At 34.3% G+C, this 12,469-nt stretch overlaps 1 protein-coding gene and 1 pseudogene across 4 annotated transcripts in view; both read left to right on the plus strand.

Moving 5' to 3' along the window:
* Cnot6l (CCR4-NOT transcription complex subunit 6 like) overlaps window positions 1-12,469 on the plus strand; it is a 111,073-nt gene that overhangs the window by 10,721 nt on the left and 87,883 nt on the right. The gene's annotated exons all lie outside the window — the stretch shown is intronic.
* On the plus strand, window positions 6,280-6,456 carry LOC141411089 (U2 spliceosomal RNA; annotated as a pseudogene).

The raw sequence follows: 12,469 nt of genomic DNA on the forward strand, positions 1-12,469 counted from the left end.
GATTCTGAGGATAGAACCTAGGGCCTTGAGCATACTATGCACATGTCCTACCACTGAGCTACATTCCCAGTCTCTAAGGTATTGTTAGTTTCTTAGGGAATGTACCTAATACTGGACTACTGTGTATAGTAAAGCTGTGAAAAGCTGCTCTCATTCCCTTTATGTGTGTAATCTACATTAGATAGTATGATTTAGTCTGTAGTAGGTTAGAATGTAAACCTTGGATCCTTAGGAAACTCATTTAACTTCTTGACGCTTCAGCCTCCTCATCTGTAATAGGGAGATGATAATAGCCCTTATCTCACAGAAAAGTGTATTGAGGGGTAGAAGTGTGGCTCAAGTGGTAGAGCACCTGCCTAGCAAGCACAAGGCCCCGAGTACTGCCATAAAGGATTGTGCAAAGATTAAATAATGTGATACTTATAAAGTGTTTAAATAGTATCTGGCATATCTATTAATAGCAACAAAAGCCTCAGTATGTTAGCTTTTAACTGTTTCTTACTATTAGGAAACATATAAGTTAATTAACATGCCCAGAATTAAAATGGGATTTGTTGGACACCAAAAACACTTTTACACTTACAGGGCAGTTAAGTCTGGTTATAGCAAGTAAGTGAAGGAGAATACACTAAATGACAGAGTATAATACATGTGTTTTAATCTGTGGGGATGAATGAGAGTAGAAGTTTTTCTTGCAATTTTATGATATGGAAGAGAGGAAAGAAAATAGGTTACTGCAACATTTTCCTTCCTACTGTACCAACTTCCATTATTGCTCCTTCGACTTGTGTTCCTTTATGCACATTGTCACCAGAGAAATCCTTATAAAACTTATTGCACAATTCTTAAATTCTGTACTTAAAATATTTCAGTAGTAAGACTAGTTATTATTTTTTGGTTATTATGTGCAAGGTCAAAAGTCAGTTTTTTCTGTAAATAAAAAGATATAAATATTTTGGCTTCCTGAGTCACTGTAAGGTCTTTGCACTCTTTTTGTTGTAATTTTTAAAAGCAGTCATTTATAAAAATCGTTCTTTGGTGCCACATCAGATTATAAGCAGTTTCTTGGTTCCTGTGCTAGATTTGCATAAAATAATTCCTTCTTGTTTCAATCCTGACAGTATTGATATTACCCCTATTTTACATTTGAGAATAATGAAGTTTAGCAAATTTGACTAAGGTCCCATAGTAAGTGAAGATTCAGAATTAGGTCATTAGAATTCTAAAGCTGTGTACTTTCCAGAATATCCTATTTCCTTTCACTTTTAGAACAATTTGCATGTTTCATAGCCTTAGAAGTAAGGCTTATCATGATGTTGTCTTTGCTTACCTCCAGTTTTATTTGTTACTCTTCCCTCTCACATATTCCCTGACTTAGCCATAGCCTGTGACTTAAAGCCAGGCGTTTGCCTTGTATGTGCCTATAACACCTTGTAGTTTATGATCTCATTGATGGCTCTGATGATTCACCTGCAGGGCTCCCTACTGTGGGGAACCTTACCTAACACTTCTGTCTTTGCCTTATGATCTCTGTTATGTTCCTTTAGCATCCTGTACATTCCTTTTTTTTTAAAATGACATTTGCCACATTGTCTTATATTTGTCTAGTTTATGTCTTGACTTTTTCATCAAGTTGTGACATTTTTTAAGGGCATAGATGTATACTTTACCTTTTTACTTAAAGTGTTTGATGCACAATAGTGATTTAATACAGTGTTGGGCATATAGTAGGGACATAGTCTCTTAAATGCATAATCAAATGGCATTGCAAACTGGAAATTACATCAAAAGATACGTAGGTTCAGAAAGATGAGTCCAAATTTAAGGTATGCGGGAATTTAAGCTAATTTCTGGTTAACTTCCAGGACTTGGGTGAGAACATGAGGATAATAAGGCAAGTAAGGCTAATGGCCATAATTATGGACGACTTTGAATCTGGATTAGGAGTTTTAATTTTGTTCTCATGTTATTGATGTGGAGCTTTCAACTTTAGAGCTGCAGGTGTTTTTTAAAATCCATAAACTGGGTTCTCTTAATACCCAAATTTTACATTGTAATGTTGCATTAAGTACTTTGAGACATTCATTAATCACCTATATTTTTATGAGTAGATACTGCAACTATGGCTCTGAATCTCAATGATTATCAATACTGTTAAAGATATTGGGAGCCATTGGTGACAGTTTGAAATTTATTTTTTGCCGTGCTGGGGAAAAAAATCTGGGGCCTTGTGCATGCCAGACAAGTGCTCTTCCACTGAGCTATGTGCCAAGCTCCTAAAATTTATTTTTTAAAAAAGATTAGTCTGGTAGATATAAAGATAAGAATCAATCAGATGAGATGAAAATGGGAGGAAGAAGGCTTTTTTTTTTTTAAAGCGTTAAAAAATAAAGTGTTAACTCAAGAAATGTGTTGGATGTGATACAAAAGAAAGCTTTCAGATAACATTGAATACTGAGTATGAAGGAGAAGTCAGAGACAAGTGAGAAAACAGAGCTCAGGGAAGGAAATTAGGAATTTTGTGTTAGACAAATGAATTGGAGTGATTTCTATTGTTGCCTGAATTTAGATCCTGCTTACTTTATAACTAATTAGAGTATCTTCATTAGCTTCCTTCCTGCCTCTAATCTGAGTTCTTAACCTTTTTTGGGGTCTGTGAACACCCTTGGCAATCTGGAGGAGGCTGTGGTTCTTTTTAGGATTAGTAATTTGAGTGAAAGAAGTAAGTTGGATAAGAAAGAACCTTTATATTGAAACACCAAAATATATAAAAACATATTTGTAATGCAAAATATATAAAAACATATTTGTATAGTAATATATATGTGCTTCTTTATCAGTGCATTTAAATATCAAGATCTGTCTGTATAATAATTACCATAATCTTGAAATAATGATGCATATAGAAAATGTTTTGAGATTTCTGTAACAATTATAATGTGAAATGAAATGTAATTCTGTTGTGACAAAAATCACAGGTGTGGCTAATATTACTATGGTAGGTTGTCTAGATCTATGTGGAAGAGGTGCTTTGATGTGGAAGCAGTGATGTAATTTTCTTCCTATTGAAATTCATAGGTTCTCTGATAGTTATGGACTCCACGTTAATAATCTCTACTGGTATTGTATCCTGGCTTCACTCTGTTTTGTGTATGTTTGTCTTAATAACGTACTTTTTCTTTATAGATGGTAGTATTTTTATTGCTTCATGTCTATTTTTGGAAGTAATGTGTGCTCTTTGTTAAAAAAAGAATTCAAGTGATACTGAAGAGCCTAATTTTCTGGGTATTATACATCGTGGTGATTAATATTGTTGGTAGTATAATACATAGTACTCTTACCTGTTTGAGCAGTAGGTACTTATATAACCACATAAATATAAATACAATCATACTGTATGTGTTATTCTATTTTAACTTTTTACCATACATTAATAGTATGAGGGGGTTTTATTGTGATAATTCCATACATGTGTACAGAGTACTTTGAGTAGGTTCATCCTCTCTCACACTGCTTAAAATTTTTATTTTATTTTTTATTATTGTTGTTTTGGGGATATATTGTGACTTAAAACATAGGATATTTTTTCCATCAGTAGTTATACCTCATGCTTTAAAATTTTTATAACATTAAAAAGTTATATATTAAAAAGTTATATATATTACAAATACAAAGTTTGTTATTTTAAAGTGTATACTTCAGTGATTTTAGTTATATTCGCTGTGTAGAGAATATATTAGCTAATTCCAGAACATTTCCATCATTCCCAAAAGAAACTTTATCTCAAATATCAGTTCTAGTTCCTCTGTCTGCTGGAAACTACTAATTACTTTCTATTTTTATGTGTTTGCGGATTCTAGGCATTTAATATAAGTGGAATGATGCAACATGTGACCTTTTGTGTCTGCTTCTTTCATTTGCATAGTATTTTCAAAATTATTTCATGTTGTACCATGTAACAGTGCTTCATTCCTTTTTATAGATGAATAAAATGCCCTGGTATATTGCCGGAGGTGTAGCTCAAGTGGTAGAGCCGTGCCTATCAAGCACAAGGCCCTGAGTTCAAACCCCAGTATCACCAACAAAACAACAACAAAAATGAAGCATCCTTGTATGCATGTGGACATTTTTGGCTATTATAATTTTTCTGTGAATACTCAGGTACAAGTTTGTGTAGACATGTTTTCATTTTTCTTGGGTATATACCTAGGAGTGGGAATTGCTGGGTCATAGAGTAATACAGATTACCTTTTTGAGAATTTGACATAATTTTCCATAGTAGCTGCACCATTTTACATTTCCATGCTTATGGCTTTATTATAATCCATTTTAGTGATATGCTATCATTAAGTCTCTTCATGATTGCTAATTGCTACATTTTTGATGATTGTCAACACTAATGAAGTGGAAAACTAGTATATATATATACCTTTGCATGCTTTTTTTTGGGGGGGTAGTACTGGGATTTGAACTCAGGGCCTTTTGCATGCTGTGCAGGTGCTCTACCACTTGAGTCACTCTGCCAGGTCGTCTTAGTTGTTTTTCAAATACATCTCATTTTTATCCTTGGGCCACCCTGAAGCCACGATCTTCCTGTTTTTACCTTCCTTGTACCTGGGATATAGGTACAAGCCACCATGTCTGGCTTTATTGGTTGAGATGGGTTGTCACAAACAGTTTGCCTGGACTGTCCTTGAACCATAATTCTCCGTAGCTCTTTCTACTTCCCAAGTGGGATTATAGGCACAACACACTGGGCCAGGCATCTATGAGCACTTTTTATTTTATTTATTTATTTTTTTAATGGGGAGACTTAATCTTTATTAAAGCTTGATATATACAAGGTTGAATCACCAAGGCAAACCCCCCTTGAACTATTAGTATACACTTATTATTTTTTTTTTTTTTCATTTTTCTTTTATTATTCATATGTGCATACAAGGCTTGGTTTATTTCTCCCCCCTGCCCCCACCCCCTCCCTTACCACCCACTCCACCCCCTCCCGCTCCCCCCCTCAATACCCAGCAGAAACTATTTTGCCCTTATCTCTAATTTTGTTGTAGAGAGAGTATAAGCAATAATAGGAAGGAACAAGGGGTTTTGCTGGTTGAGATAAGGATAGCTATACAGGGCATTGACTCACATTGATTTCCTGTGCGTGGGTGTTACCTTCTAGGTTAATTCTTTTTAATCTAACCTTTTCTCTAGTTCCTGGTCTCCTTTTCCTATTGGCTTCAGTTGCTTTAAGGTATCTGCTTTAGTTTCTCTGCATTAAGGGCAACAAATGCTAGCTAGTTTTTTAGGTGTCTTACCTATCCTCACCTATGAGCACTTTTTAAAGGATAAATTTCTAGAAGTGGACTTTTTAGATCAAAATAATCACATTAAAATCTTGACACATCTCATCAGGTTACCCTGTATAAACGATGTATAAAATTATATTGTCATGGGTGCTGGGAGTGTATAGCTCAGTAGTAAAGTGCTTGCTTAGCATATGTGAGGTCCTGAGTTTAATCCCTGACACCCCTTAAAAAAAAAACCTTATACTTTGACCAGTTGTGTAAGGGATGCCTATTTCTCTAGATTCTAATTATTATTATTAACATTGTCATTCTGACAACGGCCATATATATATTTTAAAATATGCAGTATTTTACTAATGAGGATTTTTCTCCTCCACATTTTTAGGGACTACTGTATTTATTTGCCTGATCATTTTACTCAAAATTTTTCTGTTGGAGTATTTGCAATTATTACTGATTTGTGAGTACTGTTTATATTTAAAAAAATTATGTTATTGTCTGATGAATATTGCAGAAGCTTTTTGTTCTAGTTTCCTGGTTATATTTTGGCTTTATTATGACTTTTCCTTATAGTGGTAAATTTTTTATATCTTTTAATATGTCATTCTTTTTTGTGGTACTGGGGTTTGAACTCAGAACCTCACACTTGCTAGGCAGGTGCTCCATCACTTGAGCCACTCCACCAGCCCTTGTCATTTTTTTCTGTTATGCTCTTTGCCTTGCTTAGAAGAGTTTTCTGTACAATATGACTGTAAAGGTATTTTTCTGCATTTTATTGTAAGAATGTCTAAAATTAAACTTGGCATGACTTAGTAGGAGCTCCAATTTGGTAGTTGGAATTATCTGTGCTCAGAGTTGTAAGGTTTTTTTTTTTTCCTTAACCCTGTTGTTTTTATGATGCTCAGGACCTTACATATGCTAAACAAGCATTCTACCACTGAGCTCATCCCTTAAACTGTATTCCAATTCCAGTCTAATTGCCTCTTGTTCTTTTAGCTATGGTCAGATCTATTCTTATCAGTTTAATATCTGACACATTGTCTAAACAAGGTCAATATATTAATTGGATTTTTCAGCAGGAAGATTAGGAGCACTTGATTCACTCCACGCATAGACCTGGTATTACAGTACCCTCAAGAATGGTGTACTTCCTTGGGAAGACTTAAAAAAAAATTCTAACCTAGCCATTTATTATCTGTGAGGTGCTACGTGTTTCACGACTCCTGTACCTCAGTTTCCTTGTCTGTAAAATGAGAGTTAATATGTAGTTCATAATTTTAGTGAAATTAAACATAATACGTGCACATCATTTAGCACACTGGACACATTCTGGGCATTCAGTGCTTGCTTTTTTCAGTCTCCCACTCATAAACTGTCTTCTTTCATCCTACTTAAAATCTGACCCAGAAGATGAGAAGGTTTCAGGATAAATGAAGTATGATGTTCAGTTTTCAAAAGCCAAACAAGCCATTTGGGATGAGTACTTGACTGAAAAGGAGACTGAAATTTCAATTAGTAATTAGGAAATCTTTTATGTTTAATAAGACCATTTTTCAGTAGTGCAAAAAGAGACACAGCCATGTTTTTGATAGGATAAGGACTGTTAAGCCACATAATCTCCATAAAGGATATGTGCATGTATTACATGTATCTATCACTATTATATCTGGAAGAAATAGTTGTAGCTTTTATTATTATTATTGTTATTGTTGTTGTTACAATGCTAATAAGAGAATAGGAATAGCAGTACTAACAATGATATATTGAGTGTATAAATTGTACATGAATATAGGTAATTTTTACTATTAGTCACAGATTATAGTTAGAATTTGTAGCAAACCTCACAATTAATTACCAAGTCGGCTAAGAACTACTCCATATCTATTTTGTTCTTAGGGCTCTTTTATGGAATGTACATACATTCTTCATTAAATTACAGTGATTCTAAATAGTGTTGTATTTCCTTTGTGGAAAATAAGAAGCATTTTGAAAAGAGATGAGAAATGTTTACTTTTGTCATCTTTTTAGACTAGAGGGTTTCTAGTGCAGGGGAAATAGTTCTATAATAGGTTTTGGATAAATGTTTATAAAGCATTACATTTTTTCCTCTTTTTTGTATTTTGGTAAAATAACTCCAAAATAAAGATTTTAATTATTTTTTTTGGCGGAGGGCAGTATGGGGGTTTGAACTTAGGGCCTCATGCTTCCTAGGCAGGTGCTCTGCTGAGCCCCTTTGCCAGTCCTTTTTTGTGATGTTTTAAAAAAATTTTTTTTCAAGATAGGGTCTGTTTTTGATTTTTTTTGTTTGTTTGTTCCCCCCTGCAAAGATAAGACCCCTCATCTTGCCTGGGCTGGCTTTGAACTAATATCCTCCTGATCTCTGCCTCCTGATTATAAGCGTGAGCCCCCAGTGCCTGGCCAAAATAAAGATTTAAAAAAATTGTTAATTTTTTTTAGCCTTTTCTTAATTGAGGTAATAATGGACATGGATTATGTGTAATTAGGTTTCAAAAAAATCAAGTACAAATTCTGTTCCTTGACTGTGGGTAATTGCCTGTTATTCCTAGTATGTTGTATATATACTGTTATCATTTTGTCACCTTCAAAACACATGAAGGAAATGCTACATTAGCTCAGGAGAAGGTAATGAGTTTTAAGTAACAAAATTGGACATTTGCTTCAGTGTGACCTTTGTTGAGTTTGTGACATTGGCATTATATTTACTGTGCTTTGTTGCTTTTGCAGAGTAACTGCTTTCCTAGAAAACAGAAATCCAAATTACAGGCTCTCCTACCTTTGTGAGAGATGATGAATAATAAATATTCTTCCTTCTGATGACAAAATCTGGGTATCTGTATTTTTCAATGACTGGTTTTTGCTTCCACATAGGGCCAAAGTATCCTTTTTCTGGAACTAGGTTTGACTCAAAGCCTTTGTGAGTTCTCATGTTCTTTATCCTTTTGAGTGACTATTTTAGGAACTATTTTAAAGTTGACACCCCTTCCCTTCAAGCCTTTTCCACTCAGTACAAAGCACCACCTTTTTGGCAGTCATTTGTATGAGTAAAGTGGATAATTTTCTTAGGCATTTATTCATGCCAAAAAATTAAGGGTTAGTTATTTGTTTAAGGCTATCTGTTTTGGATTGATGTGAGTCAGCACTGGACCTACCTTTCTTTTGAATTCCTTCATAATTAAGATGTTGGCACCCTGAAACCCTTTCCTGGATGGGACTTTTCTTTGTCCTTGTGCAGTTATATCCCAGTTTGGTTACACAGTTTTTTCTGTTTTACTTCGTTGTTTTTAATGGAGACTTGTAGCTGTAGATACAACTTTTCCCCATTCTAAGTCTTGGTTCTCAGAATAGTAATACTTGTTAATACACCTTCATATATTTTTCCATATTCAGCTAACAGTGGAACATTATGTAACAGTTCAAGTTAAGAGTATGGGGCTGTTATTATGATTATTCTCAGACTTTCATATTGCTCAGAATTTTTGTATTCAGGATTTAGCTTAATACGTTCTGAAAGAAAACTAAAGTAATTTAAGAAGTCATTCATTATGAAAAAATTCATTAGTTAAACCTTTAGTTTTTGATACTATTAAGGTTAGTTTTCAAGTAATTTAAACCAAACAGTATTTAGAATTAGTGTTTAATTTTTTGGATGCAGTACAACATTCTTAACTTTATATGCAAATGATTATTTATTTATACAAATGTAATTATATTTGTAAACTATTACACAACTTATTGATTTTATGCATCATTAAAAAGGCAGTGCCTAAAATTGGGAGATGGAAAAAGGAAAAAGATAAAGGATTTTGTTTGAAGTGTTAGAATGTTATGTCAGTTTTTCCCATTTAAACATGTTGGATTGAATTTAATTTTTCTAGTGGTTTTGTTACTTTGAGTGAACGAGCTCTCCTATGCTTATTTTTTATAATGTGACTTATCTAGCTGGCGTGCTATCCTTTTATAGGAGACCTTGCTGCTTGTTTAACTTTGGGTCTGAACATAATTTTTTTTTTTACTTTGTTCATTGTAGCAAAAATGCTTTCTGTTGGATTTGATTAACTACTCTGTTGTTTAGTCATCTTTCAGGTTGTACAGCCAGCTGCTTTAGGGGAATGCTTTTCTTTAGGTGGTACTTGTTATTGATACACAGTTTTAGGAGAGAACTTGCTATAACTTTTCTGTTCTTAAAGTGTAGACAACCTTGTGTAGAATACTCTTGCTGCTGCTTCTTTTTTTTCCACTTCCCTTTCATTTTAGTAGGTCAACTATAGTGGAAAGATGAATTAAAAGGAGAATTTGCAGTAGTCAGAAAAGTGACATTTTAATATCAGTATACTGAGAATGCTGGAGAACAAATGACTTTGAAGTTTATGTTATTTGTATTGGTATGTCTGTCTTGACTATACAGTAACATATTGAGAACTTTGTTCTCTTTCTATAGCTTTTCCCCACTAAGTGGGGAATATATTAATAGGTGCCTAGGAGGTATGTGAATTCCACTGGGGTTAGACTGACAAGAGAATTTGGAGGACAGGAATACAAGTGAAATCTCTTATTTATATTTTTCAGCATCTGTGTTAGTGACTGAACAAAGACATGAAAGAGAGGAACTGCTAGTATTAGAATTCATTAGGGAAATGGGAACAAGGGTTTTTTGTGTTGCCACTCAGTTTGTTGAATACTAAGCTGTGCTGTAATGGGTATATAATGTTTGTTGTTCATGTTAAAATGATGAACTCTTTGAATCACTGTGCTTCAGGTTACTTGGATTTAGGGTGTTTGGGGTATGAGAGTAATAGGACTTAGATACTACTGGCCATGTTATCGAACCTGCTAGCTATGGTTCTCCCTATCTCTGGGGTTTCTTAGTTGTAGATGTGAAGAAATATATGAGAATGGAATTTCCAATTTCCTGTATAGGGCTTATGCTGGATTGTTTAAAAATCAAGGCCTCTTTAGGGCCTCCTGCTCCAACTTCCTTGCTTCTAGATCAGATTTTTAAAAATTGGTTTGTTGAAATTTCCAAAAGTGTTTGTTTTCTTTCACTTAGCAAAATTGTTTTGAAATTTATCCATATTGTCATGTGGATGAATAGGATTCTCATTTTTGTTTCTGAATTTATTGTGTGGACTTAACCATAATTTATTTATGTATTAGCCTGTTAGATATTTGGGTTGTTTCCAGTTTTTGTCTGACATTTAAGAACATTTAAGTCCAACTGAATCTTTGTGTGAACATTGAACACTTTTTTTTTTTTTGGCAGGGGTGGATAAACTAGAAGTGTAGTACCTAGGTCTTATACAGTAGTTCTATACTTACCTTTTAAGAAACTGCCAACTTGTTTTCTAGGATTACTATCTTACATTCTCACAGCGTATGAGAGTTCTACTTGCTCCATATTCTCATTTGATCAGATCGTAAAATTTTAAGCATTCTAATAGGTGTCTCTTATTGGTTGAATTTTTGTTTACCTAATTACATTGAGCATCTTAATCTTGCACTATTTGCCATCCATATACCGTCTTTGGTGAGGTGTCTGCTAATATATTATGCGGATTCAAAGTTTATTGAGTTTGACTTGAGTTCTTTATGTTGGATATGTATTTTTTTTTTTAAGGGGGAATGCAGTACTTGGGTTTGAGCTCAGGGCTTCATGCTTGCAAGGCAGGTACTGTACTGATTGTGCCATGCCTCCAGTTCTGGACGTTGAAGACTATTAGGGTTTCACTTTTTGCTCAAGTTGGCCTGAATTGTAGTCCTCCTACTTTACTCTTCCCACCTTTTCTGAGATGACAGGTGCATACTACCACACCCACCTTTTTTCTTCTTGAGATGCTGTCTTGCAAACTTTTTGGCCAGGCTTGCCTGAAACCATGATTCTCCTACTCTCAGGTTCCCATGTAGCTTGGACCACAGATACCATGCTGTTTTTTCCAGCTGTTGGTTGAGATGGGGGTTTCTCAAACTTTGTGCCTGTGATGGTTTTGAACTGCAGTTTTCCCAATCTGAACCTTCCACGTAGCTAGGACTATAGTAGTGAGTCACCAGTGCCCAGCTTTGGATATGTATTCTTTATCATATAAATCATTTGTAAATTGTCTTTTTAGTTTGTGGGTTTTTTTTTTTCATTTTCTCAGTAATGGCTTTTAAAAAGCAAAAGTTTCTGATTTTGATGAAGTCCAAGTTATTGATATTTTGTTATATGGATTTTGTGTTTGCTTTAATGTTTAAGAAAACTTTGCCAAACTCATGATTGCTGGTATAAGGTAAAGATTGAGGTTCATTTGTTTGAATATGGAAATCTAATTGCTCTAGCACTACTTATTAAAGATTGTCCTTTTTTCATTGAGTTGTTTTGACTTCTCCTTTGAAAATGAATGGACTCTGTGTAGGACTGCAAGACTGTTTATTCTCTTGACCTTCATGTCTATCTTGGTGTCAGTATCTCATTGCGGCGATTATTGTAACTTTAAATACCTCTTGAAATTCAATAGTGTAAGTCTTCTAGTTTTGTTTCCTGCTAGTAAGAACTCTATAGATACTCCCTCTTAGTTTGAGACAAGGTCTGACTAAGTTGCTTAGGCTGTTCTCAAACTTGCAGTCCTCCTGCACCAGTGTTCTGAGTACCTGGGATAATAGGTAGGTGGTATGGTGTCCCAACAAGTTTCTCTTTTTAAGTAGGAATGGCCATTTGTCAAATACTTTTCATGCATCTATTGAGGTGATCATATGTGTTTTTAAAAGTCTGGTAAATTATTTTGATTTTTTGGAATGTTAGTCAAACCTTGCATTCCTGGGAGAATTATCAGTTCATAAGATGTATCTCTTTATATATTGCTGGGTTTGATTTTCTAAAACTCTTAAAAACATTTTTTTGCATCTGTGCTTATGAGATACATAGTTTTCTGATACTGTGTCTGGTTTTAGTATTAGGGTAAAGTTCACCTCAGCTTTATGGAACAGTTTGTGTAGAATTGGTATTTGTTCTTCCTTAAAGGCTAATACTAAGGTTAAGAATTATTGCACTACATGTGATCTGTCTTTCTATTTGTAAAGTTTTAATATTCTCATATTAGGGTATGTACGTTCTTACAAACAAATAACTACTTTTAGGACTTTTAATATGTATGAAGTGAGCCACTTTGGAA

This window comes from Castor canadensis, chromosome 9 (genome assembly GCF_047511655.1).
Source record: "Castor canadensis chromosome 9, mCasCan1.hap1v2, whole genome shotgun sequence".
Taxonomy (NCBI): Eukaryota; Metazoa; Chordata; class Mammalia; order Rodentia; family Castoridae; genus Castor; species Castor canadensis.